Source organism: Monodelphis domestica, chromosome 4 (assembly GCF_027887165.1).
Source record: "Monodelphis domestica isolate mMonDom1 chromosome 4, mMonDom1.pri, whole genome shotgun sequence".
NCBI lineage: Eukaryota > Metazoa > Chordata > Mammalia > Didelphimorphia > Didelphidae > Monodelphis > Monodelphis domestica.
Genome location: NC_077230.1, coordinates 205435402 through 205461712, shown reverse-complemented (window position 1 = coordinate 205461712; position 26311 = coordinate 205435402). Strand labels below are relative to the sequence as shown.

At 35.2% G+C, this 26311-nt stretch overlaps 1 protein-coding gene across 6 annotated transcripts in view; it reads right to left on the bottom strand.

Annotated features, from left to right (window-relative positions):
• GULP1 (GULP PTB domain containing engulfment adaptor 1) overlaps positions 1 to 26311 on the bottom strand; it is a 404571-nt gene that overhangs the window by 249008 nt on the left and 129252 nt on the right. For all 6 annotated transcript variants that reach the window (XM_056794109.1, XM_056794111.1, XM_056794112.1 and 3 more), the window contains exon 2: positions 13955 to 14072. The gene's annotated coding sequence lies outside the window, so the exon portion shown is untranslated. The remainder of the gene's footprint in view (positions 1 to 13954; positions 14073 to 26311) is intronic.

Sequence of the window (26311 nt, the reverse complement as noted above, 5' to 3'; positions counted from 1 at the left end):
AGTAAAACTGCCTATATTCTTACAGGGGATGAATGGTCATTCAACAAAATAGAAGAATTCCAAAAATTTTAAAAGAAAAAACCAGACCTGAACAGAAAATTTGAAGTCCAAGCATAGAATTCAAGAGAATCATCAAAAGTTCATTTAAAAAGAGGGGAAAAAGGAAAAACAAAACCAAAAGAACTTTTTTAAGAGACTCAATAAGTTAAATTGTTATGTATCCCTATAAGAAAAGAGGTCATTGGTAACTCTTAAAAACTGTTATTATCACCTGGGCAGCTAGAAGAATTACACTTAGAGGGAACAGTGACAAACTGTATAGGATGAAATGACAAGACATAAATAGGTATATAGATATATGTATGCATAAATGCATATACATATGTATACAACTAGAGCTAAAAAAGAGATTAATAGAAAGAAATAGGAAAAGAAACAAAAGGGGGTAAATTTATATGTCACAAAGAAGCTCATGGTGGGAGCGGGGAAACATCAATACACTGGAAGGGTAAAGAGTTTGGAGATGGGAAATACTCAACTCTTATGTGCATTAAAATTGACCCAAAGAGGGAAGAACAATCAAATCTATTGGGGAAGAGAATAGATTTGCTCCCTATAGGGGAGTAGAAGGGTAACAAATGGACTGATGGGGAGGGAAGCAGTACAAGGGAGGGAGAGGGTAGAGGGTAGTTTTAGAAAGACTACAGGGAAAATAAGGGGGGGAATAAGAAGGGAGTGGGTAGAAAGGTATGTAAAATAAGGGTGGGAACTAGGGGGACTGATCAAACACAAACATTGATGTAGAAGGAAATAGTGAGAGAATTAAATGCAGGATTAGGAGTGGAAATCAAAAGGCTAGCAAATACACAGCTGGTAATCATAACTCTGAATGTGAATGGAATGAACTCACCCATAAAACTCAAGCGAATAGCAGAGCAGATTAGAATCCAAAACCCTACTATATGCTGTCTACAAGAAACAGACATGAGGAAGGTAGATACGCATAGGGGGAAAGTAAGAGGATGGAGCCAAATCTATTGGGCATCAACTGATAAAAAGAAGGCAGGAGTCACAATCATGATATCTGACAAAGCCAAAGTAAAAATAGATCTAATCAAAAGAGACAGGGAAGGTAATTACATACTGATAAAAGGAAGTATAGACAATAAGGAAATATCAGTACTCAACATGTATGCACCAAATGTCATAGCATCCAAATTTCTAAAGGAGAAATTAGTGGGGTTGAAGGAGGTAGTAGATCAATAATAGTGGGAGACCTGAATCTAACTATAAGAACTAGATAATCAAACAAAAAAATTAAGAAAGAGGTAAGAGAAGTGAATGAAATCTTAGAAAAATTAGAACTAGTAGATATGTGAAGAAAAATGAATAGAGACAAAAAGGAATACATCTTATTTTCAACAGGACATGGTACATTCACAAAAACTGACCATGTATTAGGGCATAAAAACATTGCAAACAAGTGCAAAAGAGCAGAAATAATAAATGCAACCTTCTCAGATCACAATGCAATGAATATAATAATTAGTAAGGGTACATGGAGAAGTAAATCAAAAATTAATTGGAAATTAAACAATATGATTCTCCAAAACAGGTTAGTTAAAGAACAAATACAGAAACAATGAATAACTTCATTGAAGAAAATTACAATGATGAGACATCCTTTCAAAACCTATGGGGATCAGCCAAAGCAGTACTCAGGGTGAAATTTATATCCCTGAGTTCATATATTAACAAATTAGGCAGGGCAGAGGTTAATGAATTGGGCATGCAAATTAAAAAAAACTAGAAAGTGAACAAATTAAAAATCCTCAGATGAAGACTAAATTAGAGATGCTAAAAATCAAAGGAGAAATTAATAAAATTGAAAGTCAAAGTACTATTGATTTAATAAATAAGACTAGAAGCTCGTCCTTTGAAAAAACCCAAATAAAATAGACAAAATACTGGTCAGTCAAATTAAAAAAAGGAAAGAAGAAAACCAAATTGACAGTTTCCAAGATGAAAAGGGAGACCTCACCTCTAATGAAGAGGAAATTAAGGCAATCATTAAAAACTATTATGCCCAATTATATGGCAACAAATATGGCAATCTAGGTGATATGGATGAATACTTACAAAAATATAAATTGCCTAGACTAACAGAGGAAGAAATAGATTACCTAAACAACCCCATATCAGAAAAAGAAATTGAACAAACCATCAAAGAACTACCTAAGAAAAAATCCCCAGGTCCAGATGTATTCACAAATGAATTCAATCAAACATTCAAAGAACAACTAATCCCAATATTATAAAAAAACTATTTGACAGAATAAGCAAAGAAGAGTTCTACCAAATTCCTTTTACGACACAAATATGGTACTGATTCCAAAGCCAGGCAGGTCAAAAATAGAGAAAGAAAACTAAAGACCAATCTCTTTAATGAATACAGATGCAAAAATCTTAAATAGGATACTAGCAAAAAGACTCCAGAAAGTTATCACAAGGGTTATTCACTATGACCAGGTAGGATTCATACCAGGAATGCAAGGATGGTTCAATATTAGGAAAGCCATCCATGTAATTGACTATATTAACTAGCAAACCGACAAAAATAACATGATTATCTCAACAGATGCAGAAAAAGCCTTTGATAAAATACAACACCAATTCCTATTGAAAACACTAGAAAGTATAGGAATAGAAGGGCCTTTCCTAAAAATAATAAACAGTATATATCTAAAACTATCAGTACACATCATCTGCAATGGGGATAAACTAGAAGCCTTCCCAATAAGATCAGGAGTGAAACAAGGATGCCCATTATCACCTCTATTATTTAACATTGTACTAGAAACACTAGCAGTAGCAATTAGAGAAGAAAAAGAAATTGAAGGTATTAAAATTGCCAATGAGGAGACCAAGCTATAACTCTTTGTGGATGATATGATGGTCTACTTAAAGAATCCTAGAGAATCAACCAAAAAGCTAGTCAAAATAATCAACAACTTTAGGAAAGTTGCAGGATACAAAAGAAACCCACATGAGTCATCAGCATTTCTATATATCTCCAACCCATTTCAGCAGCAAGAATTAGAAAGAGAAATTCCATTTAAAATCACCCTAGACAATATAAAGTGCTTAGGAATCTATCTGCCGAGACAAACACAGGAACTATATGAACACAACTACACAACACTTTCCACACAATTAAAACTAGATCTAAACGATTGGAAAAACATTGATGGTCATGGTTGGGACGAGCTAAAATAATAAAAATGACTATCCTACCCAAATTTATTTATTTATTTAGTGTCATACCCATTGAACTACCAAAAAACTTTTTTACTGAATTAGAAAAAAAAAAACCAAAGTTCTTTGGAAGAACAACAGATCAAGGCTATCCAGGGAAATCTTGCAAAAAAATGCAAAAAAAGGAGGACTTGTAGTCCCAGATCTCAAACTATATTATAAAGCAGTGGTTATCAAAACAATTTGGTAATGGCTAAGAGACAGAAAGGAGGATCAATGGAATAGACTTGGGGCAAATGACCTCAGCAAGACAGTCTATGATAAACCCAAAGATCCCAGTTTCTGGGACCAAAACCCACTATTTGATAAGAACTGCTGGGAAAATTGGAAGACTGTATGGGAGAGATTAGGTTTGAATCAACACCTCACACCCTACACCAAGATAAACTCAGAATGGTTGAATGCCCTGAATATAGGAAACTATAAGCAAATTAGGCGAACACAGAATAGTATACTTGTAAGGTCATTGGGAAAGGAAAGACTTTAAAACCAAAAAAACCACAAAATATAAAATCAATAATTTTTATTACATAAAATTAAAAAGTTTTTACAAATAAAACTAATGCTACCAAAATTAGAAGGGAAGCAACAAATTGGGAAACCATCTTCATTACAAAAACCTCTGACAAAGGTCTAATTACTCAAATTTATAAAGAGTTAAACCAATTGTTCAAAAAATCAAGCCATTCGCCAATTGATAAATGGGCAATGGATATGAATAGGCAATTTTCAGTTTAAGAAATCAAAACTATTAATAAGCACATGAAAAAGTGTTATAAATCTCTTATAATCAGAGAAATGCAAATCAAAACAACTCTGAGGTATCACCTCACACCTAGCAGATTGGCTAACATGACAGCAAAGGAAAGTAATGAATGCTGGAGGAGATATGGCAAAGTCCGGACATTAAATCATTGCTGGTGGAGTTATGAATGTCTCCAACCATTCTGGAGGGCAATTTGGAACTTTGCCCAAGGGGTGATAAAAGACTGTCTGCTCTTTAATCCAGCCATATAGCACTGCTGGGTTTGTAACCCAAAGAGATCATAAGGAAAAAGTCATGTACAAAAATATCCATTGCTGCACTCTTTTGGTGGCAAAACATTGGAAAATGAGTGGATGCCCTTCAATTGGAGAATGGCTGAACAAATTGTGGTATATTTTGGTGATGGAATACTATTTTGCTCAAAAGAATAATAAAGTGGAGGAATTCCATGGGAACTGGAACAACCTGCAGGAATTTATGCAGAGTGAAAGGAGCAGAACCAGGAGAACATTGTACACAGAGACTGATACACTGTGGTACAACTGAATATAATGGATTTCTCCATTAGTGGTAATGCAGTGTTCCTGAACAACGTGGAGGGATGTACGAGAAAAAACACTATAGACATTCAGAGGAAACACTGTGGAAGTAAAAACACCAAAAGAAAACAACTGCTTGAATATATGAATCAAAGGGATATGGTTGGGGATGTAGACTCTAGATGAACATCCTAGTGCAAACATCAACAACATGGAAATAGATTCTGATCATGGACACAAGTAATACCCAATGAAATTCCATGTTGGCTGTGGGATGGGTGGATGGAGGGGAGGGAGGGAAATAATGTGATCATTGTAACCAAGGAATAATGTTCTAAATTAACTAAATAAAGTAATCCAAATGGAAAAAATAAAATAAATACAAAAAGGTACTTTATAAATAACAAATAAGTATATTTATAAATAATAAGAAAGAATGTAAACAAATAAATTTGCTCATGAAATGTTATTTACCTTAAAGGTCAGACAAAGATGCTGGTGGAAGTTTTCATTTTGTGCACTATTGCTTAACATAACTTACTCTTTACACATACAAGGCTACATTTAAATGCAAAATTGACCTTACATATTACTTATATGTAACTTTATTGCTAAACTTAATTACTATTTTTTTTTGTTTTACTTAATTATCATCATTTTCTTCACTAAATTTTGGCTGTTTTGCCACACTTTCCTCAATTTCACTTAGAGGCCAGTTCAACAAATACCTTTCCATGGAAGTTTGTTTCTTCCTCACTTTCAGAACATTTTGATAATGTGTGAAACAAACATCCTTACATAGCAACAACACAAGACCTGTTGTAACTTTTTCTGGGTGTTTCTTTTCAATAAACTGCTTAATTTTCTCCCCGGTCCTCAACATTTCCTTAATCTTGCCTGTACTGATTACCTCATCTGCCTCGGGCTTCTTTCCACTAATTTCCTGCAAAATCACCTTCAATTACTCTGTCATCAGGACCCACTGTTAAAAGTTAAGAAATTTGCCCCCAAAACTGATAATAAAGACAAAAATAAGGAAGAAAACAAAAGCAGATCAATATAGATGCTCACAAAGCCAGATAAACACTGAAATAAATGAGAGCCTCATGGACTTATGAAACCCAACATTCTGAAAACTATCTAGTGGAGGGTGGCTGAAGCTCATGATTCAAATATCTGCTTGTGACTTAAAGCAAAAAATTCTCATCATGAATGCTACTATCTTGAGTTGCTCTTGACTTTCGGTGCTCGTGAATCAAGGTACTACTGTAGGCATAGATCAGCCTTGAATATTCAATACCTTCCCACTTCCCTCAGCCTCCACTGTCCTGAGATTCAAGGGCTGGATGGTGGAGGCCATACTCTTCTGTAAGCCTTATGAAGAAGGCAAGATTTGAACTTTCAAACTCACTCCACTTTCCATTTTCATCTCTGGGGCTTTCAACTCTGTGGCAACATCTTGGTGTGCCACCCCTTCCATCCCTTCCCAGCTTCCTTTGTGTGTTTTCTTCCCCCATTAGATTATAAACTCCTTGAGGACAGAGACTGCATTTTTTTTTTATTTGCATCTCCAGCACTTAGCCCTGTGCTTGGCATAGTTTGGCTTTCAGAAGTGTTTCACTATTGTCTGACTCTTTGTGACCCCATTTAGGTTTTTCTTGACAAAAATCCTAGAATGGTTTGCCATTTCCTTCTCTAGTTCATTTTACTGATGAGGAAACTGAGGCAAACAGGGTTGAGTGGCTTGCCCAAGGTCACACTGCTAGAATGTGTCAGAAACCAGAGTTGAAGATGAGTCCTCCTGACTCCAGGTCCTTTCTACCGTACCACCTAGCTCCCCACCTGCCACATAACAGGAACTTAATTATTGTTTATTGATTTAAACTGGAAATAAAAATATATGGGAATTATAGGGAGGAACTGTGTTGGAGCCAAAGGCAAATATTTGGCAGTAATGTAACTGATACGATTATGATTCCATATGTGGAAAATAGAAGTGAAGGTTTGAAATTTCATACATACAACTGTTGGTCATCCAGTCAATAAGCATCTATGAAGTTGCAACTATGTGCCAGGCACTATGATAAATGCTGGGGATACAGAGAAAGACAAAAGACAGTCCTTGCCTATGAGGACCTAACAATTTAATAATGCATCGATCGAGTGAATGTCTGAAGTGTCAAATAACATATAACCGTGGCTAGCTAGATACAGAGTTACATGAGGAACTCATTCAGGACAGTATTTCCAGAGTTAAAAAGATTTTTCTCCTAAGGCTCCATCTCTGATGAAGGGAGTCCAGTGACAAGGTCATGGGCAAAAAGATAAGCGTGGTCTAAAGCAAAGCATGTCCAGGACCGGCCAGATATTAGTGGGTCACAGGAAACATTTGCCAACAAAGACAATGCAAATCCCAGGGCTGAAGTTTCAGAGGGAAATGGTTTAATTTGCTCAAAGTCTGAGCTCTAATCTAGAGGATGAAGTGAGATGGGCAAGGTTTAAAGAACAGATCTCCTCTACCCTCCAACACTTTTCTCTGCACCTAGTACAAGTTAATTAAATGGAGCCTTGTTTTAGGGAACACCCTCAAGAAACAAGGCAGTGTTCTGGAATCTCTTCTTCAGATTCATTTCAGAAAACTTTAACACATAACCGGAAACAGTCTTACAGGAAAATACAAATCACTTAGCAGGTCATACCATTTCTATTACTCTAGAAAACTTTATCCTTTCTCAGCCCTACGATCTCAATCAAAGAGGGTGACTGAAAAGAAATGTTTATTAATAGGTTTTCTGAAATTTGTTATAAGAACTTCCTTAGAATATTGTTTGCTGCCTTTCCAAAAGGACTGCATGTGAGGCAAAGTGACCTAAACAGAAAGAGACTCAATTTGGTTCCTTGTCTAACTGGTCTAACACCCTAATTTTAATAGCTTAAGGCCCTTCAAACATCATCATGATAGGGCAGCTTCCCATTTCAGTAACAACTTTCTGTTTCTCATATCCAAAGTTATTTCAATTACCGAATTTTTTATGTTTGATGCCTTTCAAAATTTACTTTAAACTCTTAAAAATTTAATGTCGGTAGTTTTCTGCCACAAATTAACATGGATGACATGTTTTTAATAAGCATTTTATTTCATGCTCTTAAAAATATAAATTAATGCCTAAACAAACAAAAACCATTAAGATCTTTTTGATACTGAGTAATTTTATTCCAAATTTTTTATTTCATAAAAATCAATGAAATTCACTCAAATTAGTACTTACTGGGGGGTTTGGGCTCAAATATTTTAAATCTAATCCAGTGTAAACCTTAAAATTTCACAGACTTTTATGAATGTTAAAAATTTTACTCCACATTGAGGAATCCTCCAATTCCCTACTTGAAATAATTCCCTACCAGATAGTAAGAACTCTACTTGAATGTGAAAACTCCTTGCTATGGGAGGATCTCTACCCCATCACTACTTGGGACTGCTTTAAGGGAGAAAACTCCTTGCTATGGGAGGACCTCTATTCCACCCCTACTTAAGAATGCTTTAGGGCAGAAAACTCCTTGCTAAACAATGAAAGTACTTGAAACCCATACTTATAAAGGAAAGGAGTTCTTTGAGCCATGCCTATTTTTGGAATTGATACAATGGGATGCTAAGTACCTATAAAGGTGGGGCAACTTGTAAACTACTTAGACCTAAAAGGTGAAAACTTACTCAAAGGTTTTCTCTTAATGAAATTAGTTGACAGCAGCATTTTTTTCTGACTTACTAAAGAGATTAATCTACTCAGCTGTGAATTCAAAATGGGCTGTCTTTTGGAAAACATCTACAGTGATTGGTAGATGGAAGAACTTAGGGGAGGTGACATAGGAGATTTTTGCCCTTAAAAATAACAGCTCAGAGAAGAGCTGGAGGTCATTCTGAAACATTCAGATTGAGGAAGGACTGATTCTGAAACATTCAGATGGAGGAGGGAGCTGGTGAAAGCAGCTGAGATGATGCTGGCCTGGTGTCACTAGAATCCTTGCTTAGGCAGTCGTTGTGGTGAGTGTTAAAAGACTGACTGACTGATCTCTCTCTTAAGACTCAGGTCTAGGCCATGTTGGCTTAAGGCCCTTCATACTTATTTCCTTTTTCTCTCTTTCTCTCTTTCCTTTAATTCCACATTTGTATTAATTTAAATCTCTATAAAACCCAGTTGACTTGGGTATTTGAATAATTGGGAATATTTCCCTGGCGACCACCTTATATTTGATTTGAAAACCAAGACACTGTAGTGAAACATATTTTCTGCGGTCAAATTTACTCACCCTCTCATATCTATCACAATTTATATCTTCCACCATTTTAACTCACTACAGTTTAAGACCTTCACCATTTTAAATCTCACACCAGTCATTACAAAAGGAAAGACTTTTTGGTTAACTTAATTGTAATCACAAATACAAATACTTTTTCTCCACTGAGATCATTTTATTCATATTTAAACTCCTTTTTTTCCTTCAATCTATATTTTCTTTTCCATCATCATATTTTTTCATTGTGTAAGTTATACTCTAAGAACAAATTACACTGTATTGAAAAAGGTGTTATGTCTTAGGAAATGACTGTTTCAGTACAAGAATGATACTCTTTATGGCCTGAATAAATTGAATTTAGCTTCAAAAGAGCCATTTTTTTGCTCCAAGGTATGGTTTATTTCTTTTCCAATAAGGCAAAGAAAATACTTATTTATGGCCAGGATTATTAGATACTTAATAATTTCTCCAAATAACACTCAATTCACAAGACAACCAACTGCTATTACTACACACTCCATTAACAAACATCAGAATTATATTTTTATCCATATTTGTTTTATCACTCATTTCAGGGAGAAGTTTGAGATCATTAAAAACCCTAAATATTTTTTCCAAAGGCAATCCTTTTCTGGGCCCAATTTATTGTCCATCCATAGTGTCTGACAAAGATATTTAAAACGATGAGCCAGATATTTAGGCTGAACATCCAATTCATAAATATATATGCCATGATATTCTCTGTCTGAAATGCTATAATTTCTGAGGAATTAATGTTGCAGTTTGTCCGAAAGGCAATGGAAAAGCATTTGGAGTGAATGAGCATATCTCAATACATTACCAATTATGTATTATGGCAAAAGATCTCATTGGAGGGTCATGTGACCCAAAAAGGTTTGGGATTAGGACGGGGATAATCATATAGAAAGACTAAGGGATAACTAAAGAATATCCTAGAGGCAACTAGGAGGGTCAGTGGATTTGAGAGCTAGGACCAGAGGAGGCCCTGGGTTCAAATTTGATACTTCCTAACTGTGTGACCCTGGAAAAATCACTTAACCCCACTGCCTAGCCCTTACTGCTCTTCTGCCTTACAACCAATACATAGTATTGATTCTAAGATAGAAGAAGGTGAGGGTTAAAAAAAAAAGGAAAACACAACATAATTAAAAAAAATATATTCACCACGTCTCACTGGTTTCCATCCAACACTGAGACATGGAGAAAGGTCCTGAGCATGTTGGAGGGTGCCTCTTTGGAGAATTCACTGGAGGAGATAGAATTTACTCAGGTTGAGAAGGCTGTGATCTGAACTGACAAAAAGAGTACCATCATTAAAAAGATCAAAATGTTTTGAGATAGGACAATGTTATTTTATCAAGAAAACTCAGTTTGGATACCATTTAATTAAAGTGGTTGTTTGGAATATAAATAGGATGTTTTGAATATGTACTTTTTTTCTCACCCTCTCCTCTAGCATGCCATCTGCTAGAATAATCCTTCTCATGTATAGATCAGATTATGACGTTGCTGTTGTATTAAAAAATCTTCAAAGGCTCACTATTTATTAAATAAATTCATATTTCTTTTCCTGGCATTCATTATAATAATATCCCAACTTTAAAATCTTATATAGGGATATTGATTAAGGGAGTCTTTGGTCAATTTGATGAATTTCCCAAATCAAAATCATGAGATTATAGGATCTTTGTCTGAACAATCCCTCCCATGGAGGCAGCAAGCATCTTGGAAACTTTTTGAGATAACAAAGAACATCTTTGATTTGTATCCAGGGACTGGTTTTGACTTAAAGATGATTCGAAACTAAGAATATATATCCTTTCTCTTATAAAAATTGTCATCCTCTTTCCATGACCTGTAAAAAGCTGGTGTGAAATGAATTCAAATTTCCCTTTCCTTTTCTTCCCTCCCCTACAGCAAACTGTGACTTGCAGGAGAAGCAAAAAGCCAGCTAGCCTAAGGTTCATAGGTTGGGGACATCTCCTACTTCTCTTCTTCCTAATTTCGGAGAATAGTTCAGAGAGCAGAGTTCTAAAGAAAGCCTCTAATAGAGTAGAAACTATGACATTGATAGAGTGCATGGTAGACATATACTTATACTTACGAGTGATCAGAGAGGAGAGACCCTAAAAGTGGATTTTCACAACTATGGGAGTTTCCTCTTGGGTAAGGCCAGGCTAGGTTTTTCACAGTATTAAATACTTTGTTTCACACGTATAATTTAGTATATCGATCTATATGTCATATTTTCCTACTGGACTCAAAGAATCAACTTGTATACCTACCATTGTAATCAGCAAACAAACCTGCCTGATGAAGGCTAACCAGAGTTGTTTTGTCTTCCTTGCCCCCCAAAAAACACAAACTGAAGGATAGAAGCTATAAAAATAACCAGCCAATGATGTTGGTGTTCATTTGCATCTGACTCCTCATGATTCCATTTGGGGTTTCTTGACAAAAATACTATAGTGATTTGTCATTTCCTACTTCCGTTCATTTTAAAGATGAAGAAACTGATCAGGCAAGGATAAATGACTTGCCCAGGACCACACAGCTAGTGTCTGAGGCCAGATTTGAATTTAGGAAGATAAATCTTCCTACCTTCAGCCCTATCACTCTATCCAGATGACCAAATAGCTGCCTACTAAGGATTAATTGTAATATCAATAAGGAATAAAATGTGCCTTCATTTCCTATTTGAACACTAATGAGTTTTCTGAATAAGTACTTTGCTATAGTTTTCTTAAAGGAACTGGCCTTTTTTTCTTCATCTTTTTAACTATAGAGCAGACATCTGAATCTAATTTTATTCTATCTTGGTTTGTCTATAAATATAGCATCATAAAATTAATAATAGAAGGAACCTTCAAAGTCATATAATCCATAACCTTAATTTTAAAATATCAGAAGATGTAATACAAAATTCTCTAAGTTAATTTAAAATGAATTTTAAGTACATATTCACAAATAAAGTGATGCATAAATACATAATTAATGAAATAGCCAAGCTTTGGAATCAAGAAAATTATCTCTGAAGCATAATGGTTATATAATGCTGGTGAAGTAAACCCAATCTCTCAGTTTTCCAGGCTACTCTCTAGGATTCTTAAAGTTATTAAAAAATGAAGCTTTTCTGCTCTGATAGATGGTGTTTCCTCATTAGTAGGTTCCTATACCATTGAAATCATGGGTCCACATAAAATTATATATATGTATTTATACTCACACTATATACAATAATGCATATTGATATTATATGTAACTAACATATGATTCCATTCAGCACTTTAGAAGGTCCTTCTATTGTTATCTAATGGCTTTCAACTGTGTTCCATTTCATTCAAGAACAGGAAAAGAATACACAATGAGTTTAATTAGTCTTTGAAACTGTTCCACTTTTAAGAATTCAAAATGAAAGCTCTTTCTTTTGACCAGTCACTTTACCCTCATATGTAATTTATTTATTTGCTCTCATTTCCTCAAGTCTTCCCAATTCTCCCAAACCATTAGTTCTCTTCTGCCTTTACTTATTCACTATTCAGGATGCAATATATCCCATTGTCAATCTTGTCAAAGAGCCACTTTCATGACTTCAATATTGAGATAAGTAAAATGGCTACAAAATGGCCAACTACAGAATTTCAAACCCACTAAACACTGGTAACTTCCACCTGGGCATCCCCCTAGAAAATCTAATTCAACATGTTCAAAACTTTATACCCTGAGTTCTTCTCCTACTTCCAGGTCTGCTCAAGACGTACCTATTTATCATAAGAGCACCAACAATTTTTACTTAGAGGAAAATCCTTGATTGGACTCTTTGGGATTTCTTTTTGGGGTTTTCTTGGCAAAGATAGTGGGGTAGCTTGCCATTTCCTTCTCCAACTCATTTTAAAGTAAGGAAACTGAGGCCAATGAGGTTAAGTGATTTTTCCAAGGGCACAGAGTTAGAATGTATCTAGGGACATATTTGAACCCAGGTCTTCCTGACTGGGTTTAGCATTCTATTACCCTTAAATGCTTTCTGGTTACTCTGATTCTCCAATTAGTTTAACAATCCTTGAATTTAAACCTGATAATATGTCTTATACCTATCTACTGACCCTCTCTTTTTTATTTCCACTACCATCTCACCACCCAATGTCATGATTTTATATATGTAGTACATTCATGTATATGTATGCATGTGTTATGTGTAGAAACATATATATATTAGAAGTGTGTATATATATATATATATATATATATATATATATATATATATATATATAGCCAGTGGAATAGCTTGTCAGCTCCAGGAGGGAGAAGGGAAAAGGGGTGGGAAAAATCATGAATCATGTAACTATGGGAAAATATTCTCAATAAGTGAATAAATTTTAAAAAGGAAACATATATGTGTGTGTGTCTGTGTACATACATATATACATATACTGCCACCACCCCCTTGCATAACCTCCTCCAACCTTTCCTGCCTCCTATCTTCCAGGCCTTGACAAACTTGATCATGTCGCTCATATTCAGTTCAGTTCAAATGCAACCTTTTTTCAGTCAGTCCTCCCTCATCATTTTGGATGGAAATTACTTCTCCTTCTAATTTTGTATATTTCTTATTTTACCTACAAGGAAGGACCTTGTCTTTCTTCTCTCTATATTCACAACATCACTTAGCACTATCAATAATGTTTTTTAAATAAATGAGCTTTTAAAGAACAATTTAAGAATCTTTGGAATTCAGTGTCCATTATTGTGACTGAGCGAATTACTTCCATGGAGACTGCACATACACAATAGTAGAATAATTGAAATTTATGTGTAGAATCTGAAGTATGATTTTAATTATAACTTGAATCTAAAAATATTGTCTATGAAAACATATGCCTGAAAAGGAAAGTATTATTCAATATATGCATCCTTAATTTACTGGAATTCCTCTCCTATAAAGTGAATTGAAGAGGTAATGACTTCTCAGAATTAAATAGCTATAAAACAAAACTAGGAAAAAAACTATAATTCTTACCTGAGTATACTAAATGCAACTGGAGATGAGATACTAGATGTTGTATAGATTATATCACATTTGACAGAATCATCTTCCCAGTGTTGCTTTCTTGTATTTTTCATAAAATATTATGTGACTGGAAAATAAAAATAAAATTTTTATATGAATTTTTACTCAGTAGTTATCAAAACAAGAATTCTATCTATATAAGTTTTTAGCAAAAATAAAATAAAAAACACATACAGCAATACTAATAACTCTGAAATATTATGAGCAAGCCAGTATTTAATGAGAAAAAGAAATAATAAAAAAAATCAAATTTTATCATTATAAGCTCTACAAAGTGTTTTACCAGAACAATCTTTTTGTGAAGCTATGAAGTTGCCAAGTTAATAATTATATTAACATACAATTCCCCCTGTAATTATAAATATTTTACCATTAAAATGTCTGTAAGGGTAATAACAGCTAGGTGACAAGGTAAATAGGTCTGGAGTCAGGAAGACTCATCTTCCTGAGTTCAAATCTGACCCTATACACGTATTAGCTGTGTGACCCTGGGCAAGTCACTTAACTCTGTTGGCCTCAGTTTCCTCAACTGTGAAATGAGCTGGGGAAGGAAATGGCAAAGCACTCCAGTATCTTGGCCAAGAAAACCCCAAATGCAGTCACAAAGAGTCAGATACGATTGAAAAAAACAACTGAATAACAAATAAGAGTAATTGCTTTTTTTAAATTGTTTTTTTTGGCTTTCAAATGACATATCATACACAAAAGTCTGGACAAAACTTAAAATACTATATAAATGCTGTCTATAGTTATTTTTAAGGAACAATCCAACAGTGTCTGACACCACATGCACAAAGGATGAGTGCTCTACTCACTACAATCCTCTGAAGCAGGCATGGAAAATATTATTATTCTATTTAACTGATGAGAAAACCAAGACTAAGAATGATATGAGTAGTGTCCTTGCTTGCCAAGCTAGTAAACATCAGCTGAGATTCCAACCAAATCCAGAGCTCTTTCTGCAAAGTCTTCCTTGCTTTCTCAGTGATAATTCACTCTCATTCCTCTCTCTCTGGCCTCCAGTTATCATGAGTACCAGCAGTACCATTCATGATATAGCTGACTTAAGGTAGTTATTTATTAGCTAAGTACTGAAAGTGTCCCTGATGATTGGCAGGGATAATCTGAAATTCAAAGAGCACAGATAACCACATAAATGTAATAGGATTAGAGTTTCCATTCCTCTTAAACTGCTATGTGAAGTGTTTAGGCTGTTTAATCCCCTAGTAACTAGGCCAGGCTCATATCAGAGAAAGTAAGGCTTTTGATATTTTATTTTCATTTGTAAAGAAAAGAGGAAAACACAAAGTGTTCCAGTAAGTAGCAGGAAGGAAGAGATCACTTTGTTCCTTGTCTCAGTCTGATTCCCCTAAAACTTGATCACATGGAGTCATTCAAATGAACCTCTGCCATAAAGTCAAACTCTCATCAGACCATTTTCTCTCTCTATGCCAATGGAAAGGAAAAATGAACCACCATTTAATTTATCAGCAAACCTTTATCAAGTACCTACTATTTGCCAGACACTGTGCTAGTTGGGGAGAAAACAGAAAAAAAAATGATAGTTCTCTGAAATGGATTTAATTTCTTTTTATCTTCTAAAGAACTTAAATTGTACATAAATCAAGTTTTTTTTTTAAATAAAATAGAGCAATAAACATCTCCTAAGACTAGTTATATATAATGCAAAAAATTCCTGTCTAAAGTTTTACCAAGTTCTTTCTGGGCTGCCCACAGAAGGAATGCAGGGTAGGAGACTTAAGAAGGAAGGTTAAAAAAAAAATCTGAGTTTTCTCCAACTGGGACAGTGAAGAGTAGCAATGGAGAAGAGGCTAAACGTGAAAGCAAATACTCAAGACATAATTCTGGGTAGCTGGGGCCTGAGATCACAAAGGCTTTAGAGGATCTTCCTGAATAACAGAGAATTGTGGGCTTGACATTTTTACAGTAGAACTCAGCCTGTTTGGGGATGCCTGAGGCCCCCTGAAGGCTATTTCTGTCTAAGTTTCATGGCATCTGGTAGGGGGAGGGGGGGTAGGGACAGGTGTGGTGTATTATTCTGCACACCAGAGAGAAAGGAAAGAAGGTTCAGGGCCAGAGATCACAGGTGTGGGCTGGAGCTGAGGTGAGGCCAAACCAGCAATTGTGAAGAGCAAGCAGAGTGCTGGGAAAATGTCCAATCAGGAAAAAAAAATCCCAATCTTCACACATGCACACCCCCAGAAAAGGAAGGAGGACAGGAAAATTGTGTGACCTTACCTGCAAGTCCTACTTACTTCCTACATTGTTTGAATGTTTACCTATATTCTTATACTCTCTATAGAGCTAATCCTATAAACGTGTGTTTTGAGATTAAGCGATGAAGACAGCCCATGAGAGAAGCACATTATATAATTTTATGGGTATAAGAAAGAAGAGGGAAAGGGAGTACTGAGCCAAAGTTTCTGGAATTTTGGTAATTTACTGAGAATGTTCCAGAATATAGCCACTAAGACTCCTTTGAACCCCAAAAAGAAGAAAATTAGTAAGGAAAAGATGCACTCAAAAAAGTTATGGGGTTAGTGTGGCTATATTTTAGTATACTCTATATCATATACCTACATCATATGCCCATACTCCACATTGCTAAGGATGAAATGATCAGTGTGTCAATATTGGGAAATGTATTTTCTCTCTAAAATTTAGAGATATTAAAAACATTCAATTTTTTATGATTTATATTATAAATATTTAATTTTTTATTTATGAAAGTATTTATTTTCATATATTTTCCTTCACCTATGACTTTTTTTAGGATACATTGCTCCAGGAGATAAATGCTCTCTTCCAATGCTGAAGTTAAGTGATCTGACCCAATGTCAAGCAAGCCAGTGTGTGCCAATAGTAAGACCTAAAGTAAGAAGTAAGACCTTTCAATCTTGTCTACCACTGCCAATGTTCCTTTCATTTTTTTCTTATGCACAATATCTATATCAATTTAGATATCTATCTACAAATAGATAAATAGATCTATAGCTACAAAGATATACATTCATGCACATATATGTAGATATGTAGAAACACATATATACATACCTATTTGTTAAGTACTCATGTTCAAATTATTGCTGGTTTCCGTAATAAATTACAGAATATTTTGTCATTCTAAAGTGGTTTTTAATCATGTCTGACTCCTTGTGACCCCATTTAGGGATTTTCTTGGCAAAGATATTCGAGTGGTTTGTCATTTCCTTCTCCAGCTCCTTTTATAGATGAGGAAATTGAGGCAAACAGGGTTAATTGATTTGCCCAGTCATACAATGAATAAGTGTCTGAAGCCACCTTTGAACTCAGGAAGATCAGTCTTCCTGGCATCAGGTCTGGCATACTATCCCCTGTGCAATCTAACTCCGCATTGCTAAAAATTAACAGGATTTAATCATGCTAAGTTTTTAATAATTCCATTGTGATTTTTAAAATTAAATTTAAATGTTTATTTAATTAAATTTTAAAAATTCAAAACATTTCTATTGCCCTTTTGAAATATATCAACCAACTCAATTTACAAAAAAAAAGAATATTAAAAATCTACTACATGCAAAGCACAATGTTTGACAATGGGAAAACCAAGTTCAAGAACAATAGGCTGAAACTTTAAGTAAAGGAATGACATATTTATATAAGTAATTTCTGTGTCTCAGTTTCCTCATCTGTGAATTGCAGAAATTGAAGCAAAAGTCTCCTTTCCACCTCTAAAACCAAAGATCCTATGAGTTACTTATGACATAAAGACTAAAAACCAAACATGTATATAATGCAAAAGTACTTTGAGAAAACTGAGAAGGCAGAAATCACTATGGGAGAGATCAGTTTAACCTGGGGGGAAAGAAGGCTCAGGGGAAGCTTTTCAAAAGAGCTGCCATCTACATTATGTCTCAAAAGAAAGTAAGAATTTCAATAAAATATCACAGGACTTTACAGCTGATACTATAGCATAAGAGCCCACAGTCAGCTTGGCAGCAGTGAGAAAGACAGCATACTTAACTGTTTTACTTTTTGCTATTATTACATTGAATCCCTTCCCTTTGAAATACCCAGAGTCTTTTCCCCAAGTCACTATAAAACAGTCTCCTCTGAATCTTATTTAATTTATCTCTTATATGTTCCCCTGTTCTTTCATTAAAATTGAAAACTATAGTAATTTCATTTCCCTCATTTCTTAGCATTCCATTTCTGTCCCCTGTTAGTCCTTATGTTAAAAAAAAAATCAATCATCCAGTAAATTAGTGTAAATTCTCTATACACAAACGTATGCATGGACATCAGCATGATCAATGTACATTTTTAGTTATTCCAAACATTTTAGATAAGCCAGGGAAAAAAATTTAAATAGTTCCTAGCTATCATCCTGAAATTCTTTCACTATTTTTTCCTTTAAGGAGGTTTCCTTTAAGGAGTGGGGAAGAGAGATAAATCAGCCTGTTGAAAATTTTCTGTGATTTTTACCTTCCTTTAGTTATATATTATTGAATAGATTTCTCAATCTTTAAACAAAAAACAAACAAAAACAAACAAAAAACCCACCTAACTTTTTCAGAAAAATAGATTTCTATAAGCCACTGAAAACTATAGAACTTCTCACATTTGGTTTTTGTTGTCTTCAGAGTAACATTGTTAATAATAATGTATACTTAGAAACAACTACAAAGTATTTTCACTCAGATGATTTAATTTGAGATCTGTAACAACACTGTGAGATAGTCAGGATTAATAGTATCTCCTTTTTATGGACAAAATGAGCTCAAAAGTTTTAACAACACTCCCTTGGGTAACGTAGTTATGTGTCAAAAATGGAACACAAATCCTCACTCCAGCTCTTGGTCCTTTCCCTTGCCATATGGGATGTCATGTTTACACAGCTATCTCAAGTTCGATATGAGGATCCATCATTGTATTAAGGACCTGACAGTCCAGTAATGTAGGTAATCCCTTCATCAACACAAACCAGAAGCCCTCTATGCATTGACATACAACCTTAAACATTTTCTTTGGAAAAAAAAAAGTTAAGTAGAGTTTATTAAGAACTTAATATGTATCCACATTGTATTAAGTGATAGGAATGTAAAGAAAGGCATAAAAAATGATTCTCTTTCTCAAAGAGCTCACCATCTAGGCAGCAACTCCAGGATTGAAAAGAAGTGCGGCATAATGGATGGAGTCAGGAAAAGCTGGGGCTCAATCCTGTCTCGAGCACTTACTTGCTTTAATAAGCCCAGGCAAGTTAGAAACTCACTGAGCCTCCATTTCCTCATGTATAAGAGGAGGATGATAATAACTGTGTACTCTACCCAACAGGACTGTTGTGAGAAACCAAAGATATCCTGTAACTAAAGTGACAGCTATTACAAAACTTTGAATTTAGGCTCCTCATCCTACAATGGAGGCTATTTTCAAAATCTTTTCAGTTTGTTTGGCTTTGCCAGGTCTTATGTTCTACTGGTACAGTCTCAGAGCTGCCTCCAAGCAACAAATCAGCTTTAATCAAGCCTTTGTGAAGGTTCAAATTATGAAAAACAACTAATTTTGCACCATGAGAAACAAAGAACAGATTAATTTTTTTAAACACTTACCTTTTTACAGAATCAATACTGTGTATTGATTTCAAGGCAGAAGAGTGGTAAGGGCTAGGCAATGGGGGTTAAGTGACTAGTTAAATGACAGGGTCACACAGCTAGGAAGTGTCTTAGGTCATATTTGAACCTCCCATCTCTAGACCTGGCTCTCAATCCACACATCTAATAGAGTCAGCAGATTAATTTTTCTAAAACTTGGAAACAATTACATGAGATAATTAAAAGTAAAATGAGTAAAACCAAGAGAACATTATACACAGCTACAGATTTAATATTTGAAGAATGATTCAAGAATGTTCACCTCCAGAATGAATTAAAAAGTGGAAACAGAGAAAGATATTATCTATAAATATATATCTGTTCACAGGATTATGTCTTCTAAGGTGTGGAGAGGGGTGGAAAGGGCTGAGATACCTGGAAATAAATTCTATAAATGAAAAATAATACCTAATTTACAACTCAATCTTAGCCTGTTTTGTCATAATAAAAATATAAATAATATTGCAACATTTATCTTTTATAAAGACATTTTAGAAAATCAGTGTAGTAAAAAAGCATTTTCAAAGTTAAATTCTATTTAAAAAGTATTTTAGGGGGCAGCTGGGTGGCTCAGTGGATTGAGAGTTGGGCCTAGAGACAGGAAGTCCTAGGTTCAAATATGACCTCAAACACTTCCTAGCTTTGTGACCCTAGGCAAGTCACTTAACCCCCATTGCCTAGCCCTTTACCACTCTTCTGCCTTGGAGCCAACACACAGTATTGACTCAAAGACAGAAGGTAAGGGCCTTAACAAACAAACAAACAAACAAACAAATAAATAAAAAGTATTTTATAATATAGATTTAGACTAGAATTTAGATGTCCATTAAAACTATTATATATCATAGTTGTGATTAATTTATCCTACCTGTTTCCACAGTAATAAAAGACAACATAGTGAGGGAATTTAGTAAGATAACATTCCTTGGCTAAAAATAGTAAAAGTGTATTGATGAAATGTGTGAAATAGTTTAAGGGTTCAAAGGGACTATGGTTCCTATCATCAATTATGTGAAAGACCCTCATTTAGAAGAGTAATTAGACTATTCTGTTTAGACCCAGAGGTCAGAACAATGTATAAATGGTTGGAAATTTCCAAAAGGCAAATTTAGGCTTGTTGAAAGGAAAAAAGTTCATGATAATCAAAGCTACTATCCAAGAAGACAACAGGCTTACTCAGTAGGTTAAGGTTACTCTCTCAACAAAGGATAGATGACCATTTATTAGGTGAGTTGTACTGTGGGATCCTTTTTCAGGTATAGCTGCTGAGTTTCCTTTCCTACTCTGAAATATTGTGCTTTTGTAAATAACTCATCCTCCATAGAATCAAAGTGGTACATTACTCAATGAATAACAGAAAAGCACATGGTGGGTAAAGGTTACAGTATTTTACTTCTATTATTATATATAAATAAACAGCATAAAAGCCTAAAATGATATATAACCAGAAAATGGGCAGTTCATGTAGAGAAGACAAAAAGTATGATAAACAGCTCAAGTAGCACAACAGTGCTCTCATAAGTTCTTAGAAGGAAAAAGAAAAAAAAGAATTGGTGAAATGTGGATGTGTATATATAGATACATGAATAATATATGCTCATATATATTGCAGATTTACATATACATGTATAAATGAAATAGTTATTGGATCATTGGAACAGTCATAAAATCAAAGATGGCTCCAGTAAAGTAAGGGTACAGATCACAGGAGTTGAGAAGATTGTTAAGGTAGATAACAAAGGTATTTTAAGGGATATCAACAGGTAAATTGAAATCCCCACGTAAAAATTAAAGGATGAGAATGGAGAAATGGCAGACTGGTACAATAGAATGAGTTCTTACTCTAAAGTCTGGATCTGTGCAATAGGACCAGGCTCCTTTTTTTGTTTTGTTTTGTTTTGTTTTAAACCCTTACCTTCTGTCTTAGTATCAGTTCTAAGAGAGAAGACTGGTAAGGGCTAGGCAATTAGGATTGAGTGACTTGCCTTGGGTCACACAACTAGGAAGCATCTAAGGCCATATTTGAACCCAGATGCTCCTAACTCCAGCCTGTGCTATCTAGCTGCCTCACAGATCCCTGGTTTCATGTCAATAGGGGTTTTTTTTCCCTAAAAGACAACAAAACTATCCCATGGATGTGATTAGCCCTCAACTCCCTTGATGAAACTTCTTGGTCCCTTAAAGGTATAAAAAAGACCTGCCCATATAGATTAAGAATCTCTAGGAAATGGTGTGTTTCTATAGACCATGAGTCATTTTATCCTATCTAATTGACCAGTGAAGATTCCAAATGGAGTAGAAGCTACATGTCTCTATATCCATGTTGTATAACATTGTCATGTTAGATCAAAGTCATCCTCCTTTGCAAACTATTCGATGACTCAAAAGTTCCTTCGTTTTGTCCCAACACTGAACTAGAATTGGGACTGATATTAAGCCTTCCTCTAAAAAGTTAGGTTTAAATCCATCCTCTGATAGTACCTGGATGAGTTTAGGAAAGTCATTTAGTCTCTCTGTTCCTCAGTTTCTTCTTCTGTAAAATGAGAGTGTTGAGATGGTTTCTTACAACCCTTCCAACACTAGATCTATGATTTTATGATTCTTTGTTCTTAAAGTCAGTCAAGTACTCAGTCCTAAGTCAATTACTTTGTACTTCTCTCAGGCACTTTGAGAAAGGAGGAAAAATAATGTATTGTCCAGAAAACAAGAGCCATCAAGATCGGAATGTCAATCAATCAACCATTCATCAATAAGCATTCATTAAGTATCTATTATGTGGTAGGTGATATGCTAAGGACTAGGGACAGGAGTAAAAAAAAAGAATGAAAAAATTCCTACTGTGAAGGAACATACATTATGAGTGGGTGTACAAGTACTTATATAAGTATATACAGAATAAACATGAAAATAAATAAAAAGCAGTTAAATACATGGTATGTTGGGAGGGAGCACACTAGTAGTTGAGGGTATATCAGAATAGGTTTCATGTAAAAGGTGTTTTTTTCCTAATTATTGAAGGAAGTAAGGAATTCTAAGAGGCATCAATTAGGAAGGAGCGCATTAAAACAAAGATATCAAACATCACTGACTACAAAGCTACAGAGGACAAACCAAACTAGATTAAAATGTAATTAGGAAATATTTAAAATAAATAAAAATACAATAAAACATTGATAACTACATTTAAAAGCTTTGGGGATCCTTGTGGGCAGATGAGTAGCTTCTGTTTCTGTTTGAGTTTGATAACACTGTATCACAGGAACAAAGGACAACTAGGGTAAAGGAAAGGATTTAGGAAGTTGGAAGTATTTTGTATGAATTTTGGCTGGATTGCAAAGTGTAGGATGGGGCATGATGTCCAATGAAGCTAGCAAGATAGATTGGAACAAACAAACAAAAAAACAAACAAAAAGGTTTATATTTTATCCCAGAGACAATAAGGTACCCCTGAAATTAGCCAAAGGGGACAACAAGGTAAGATCTTTGGTTAAGAAAAATCATTCTGTCATCTGTATACTTATCCTATAATCCAAATCAAGATCTTTTAAAGCAATTTTAGGAAAAGAAAATCGCCAATACCTCAAAGCAAAAAAGTGGATCTTCTGGAGAAAATGCCATAAGGATGCTTACAGAAATCACACACAACATCAAAAGATCCAGAGCAAACTTTGGGATATAATGAACTGAACTGAAGGGAGTTGAACCTATCATTAATTCTGAATGTAAATTCATGCCAAATGGGAGTGCCCCCTAATTGGCTTTTTGTAAGTAAGTCTATCAATCTTTTATTTATTTATTTATTTCCCTCTAATCCCCCAAGTTGTTGTAATTCCCTCTATGTAAGGTACAATATTTTATGCACCTCTAGTAAGAGAATCTTTAAATGTATAGGTTCCATATGTAGAATGATTCATGGGTAAGACCTGATATGTTAATCTCCTAGAAAACTCGGGCGAGGAGATCTAACATGTTGGACTTCCAAAGAATCAGAGGGAGGTTGTAAGAAGGAAATTTACTCCCCTTTGAGTACAACTACTGGCCAGTGTCATAATTTTCACTCTTACACAGAAGTGACTAGAATGGATTGGAGTAGGGAGCAACTTTCAGCAGATTGACCAATTAGGAGGTCATTGCAATAGTCAAAGTGAAAGGTGAAGAGGGCCTGAAATAAAATATTTGGGTTAGTAACGAGTAGATCAGACAAGACAGACATTGGGATCTGGCAGCTGATTAGATATGTTAGAAGAGGCAGAGAGAAGTCAAGAATGTCAGTAACCTAGAGACTAGCAGAAAGGTAGTACTTTTGACATAAATGAGGAAATTAGAAAGAAAGGTGGGATTTCAAGGAAAGAGATTATGCTCTATTTTGAACATGTTGGGTTGGATAGTGTTTCCAAGACATCAAGTTCCAAATGTCCAATAGATAATTGCATATGGTGCTAAAAGATCATCTGTTTAACTGAGGAATTGTGCAGTTGTGGGGAGGAGGGGGAACAGGTCTTGGTTAAAGAGATCAATCTCTTCATGACAGGCCAGCTTTGAAGATGTTTCAACTATACACTGAGATATGGTTATATGCATTGAGATATACTTGAAAGTAGGGCCGTGAGGAGGCAACTGGTTAGCTCAATGGACTGAGAGCCAGGCCTAGAGATAGGAGGTCCTAGGTTCAAATCTGACCTCAGATACTTCCCAGCTGTGTGACCCCGGGCAAGTCATTAACCCCCATTGCCCAGCCCTTACCACTCTTCTGCCTTGGAACCAATACACAGTAGTGATTGTAAGATGGAAGGTAAGGGTTTAAAAAAAAAAAGAAAGAAAAAGAAAAAGAAAATAGGGCTGAGAGCTGGTTGCTGACCTCCTCTGCTTCTTGCCAATTCAATATCCAATAAGGGGGCTGCAATGAAAAGCCATAAAACCAGGGGTAATAGCCTAGAGCCAAACTGAATCTGGGACTTCTGAGCTCTATCTAGTTCTCTCTCAGCCAAGTCAGATAGAGTTGTGTGGCATGGAATACACAGAGGGTATATACACAGAGGGTATGGAGGAATGCCTACCTTAATTAAGATATTCATAGAGGTCCAGCGAGCCTCAATGAATCAATCATTGAAATCAATGAAAAGCATAACTACTAGGTATAAACAAGTCCTTTTAGCTAATTTGAGAATACTAAAGTACTTTGAACATTGAAGATGCCACCATTGAACACTGAGAGATGACACCAGCTCTCCTATGAAAGGGGGATAATAATAGTGCCAAGCTCACAGGGTTATTGTAAGGATCAAATGAGATAACATGTGCAGATCTTAAAGCACTATATTAACGACAAAGTATCATTAGTAGTAGTAGAAGTACAACCATGTGTAAACCTCAAAATTCCTTAGACTTATAAATGTTGGAAATTTCACCATTGGGATATTTCATACTTGGAAAATTTCTTACTGATAGTCTATTGGAATGGGAACTCCATTGGCATGGGAGGTTCCTTCTCTTCCCTTCTTAAGATTACTTTAGGACAGAAACCCTTTGCTGAACAATAGAAAGGACTTTGACCTATGCTTGAGCATAGAACAGGAATTTCTTTGAGTCTTGATTGATTTTAGAATTGATACAATGGAGATACTCCACCCTATTCAGTCCTAATAGGATTGAGTAAGGGCTGCAGCCTAGATCAAAATTTAATTATTCCAATCTCTACCATACTCAAGTTAACAGGATTTAGAAAGGGCTGGAACAAAGGAGTAAAGATTTAATCATTTGAAAAATATGACCTTCAACAGACATGTGCAAAAGCCAGAAACCTCTGGGCAGTCCTGGGTTAAGCGAGAGCCTCCATTGACAGGGAAATTGATGAAGAGTGATTGGTAGATGTGAGGACTGAGGGGAGGCAACTTGGATGGTGTCCTTAAAGATAGGAGGGTCTGGAGACTCGGGAGAGAGGATTGATTTTTGTGGTCGGTGTTGTTCCTGGGCTCTGAGGAAGCTTGCTCTGAAGGAAGCTGAAGGTGGGGGCCTCTGAGACTGTTTCTCCATTTTGGACACGTGAGTAATAGGGACTGATCTCTTTTCTTTGCCCCAGCTATCTAAGGGCTTGGGCCTTTTGGCCCAGCCTAAACAGAAGGGGTATTTAAGCCCTATTCCCTTCTCTCCCCTTTCTCTCTCTCTCTATATATATATCTAATTCCTTTCTTGCTCCTATTGTAATTAAACTCCAAAAAAGGCTGACGGCTGACTTGAGTTTTTCATTTAGGAATTACATAGCTGATTCCTTGGCGACCTTAAATTAATATATATCAGTCTTTTAAAGTGATTCCCTTGTAACACATGGCAAATATTTACGTTACCATAATCATCTATACCAATGACCTAAAACTCCATTATCTGTAGGCTGAATGGAATCTTCTCTCCTACCAAATATATTATAGACACTCTGTCCCTTTGTTTAGAGGAATATATAATTAGTGGCATAAAGAAAACTCTTCGTGGTTATTTATAAGAATAATAAAGATTTAGATTAGCAGTATAAATAGAAAAGCATTATAAACTGAAAAACAAACACAAAATTCAAGTATGAGGCCATTAGTTAAATTATTTTCCATAATGTACTTTTAGTAGTCTATTGCAGTGTTTAAGCACACTTCTTTTTTTTTTATTA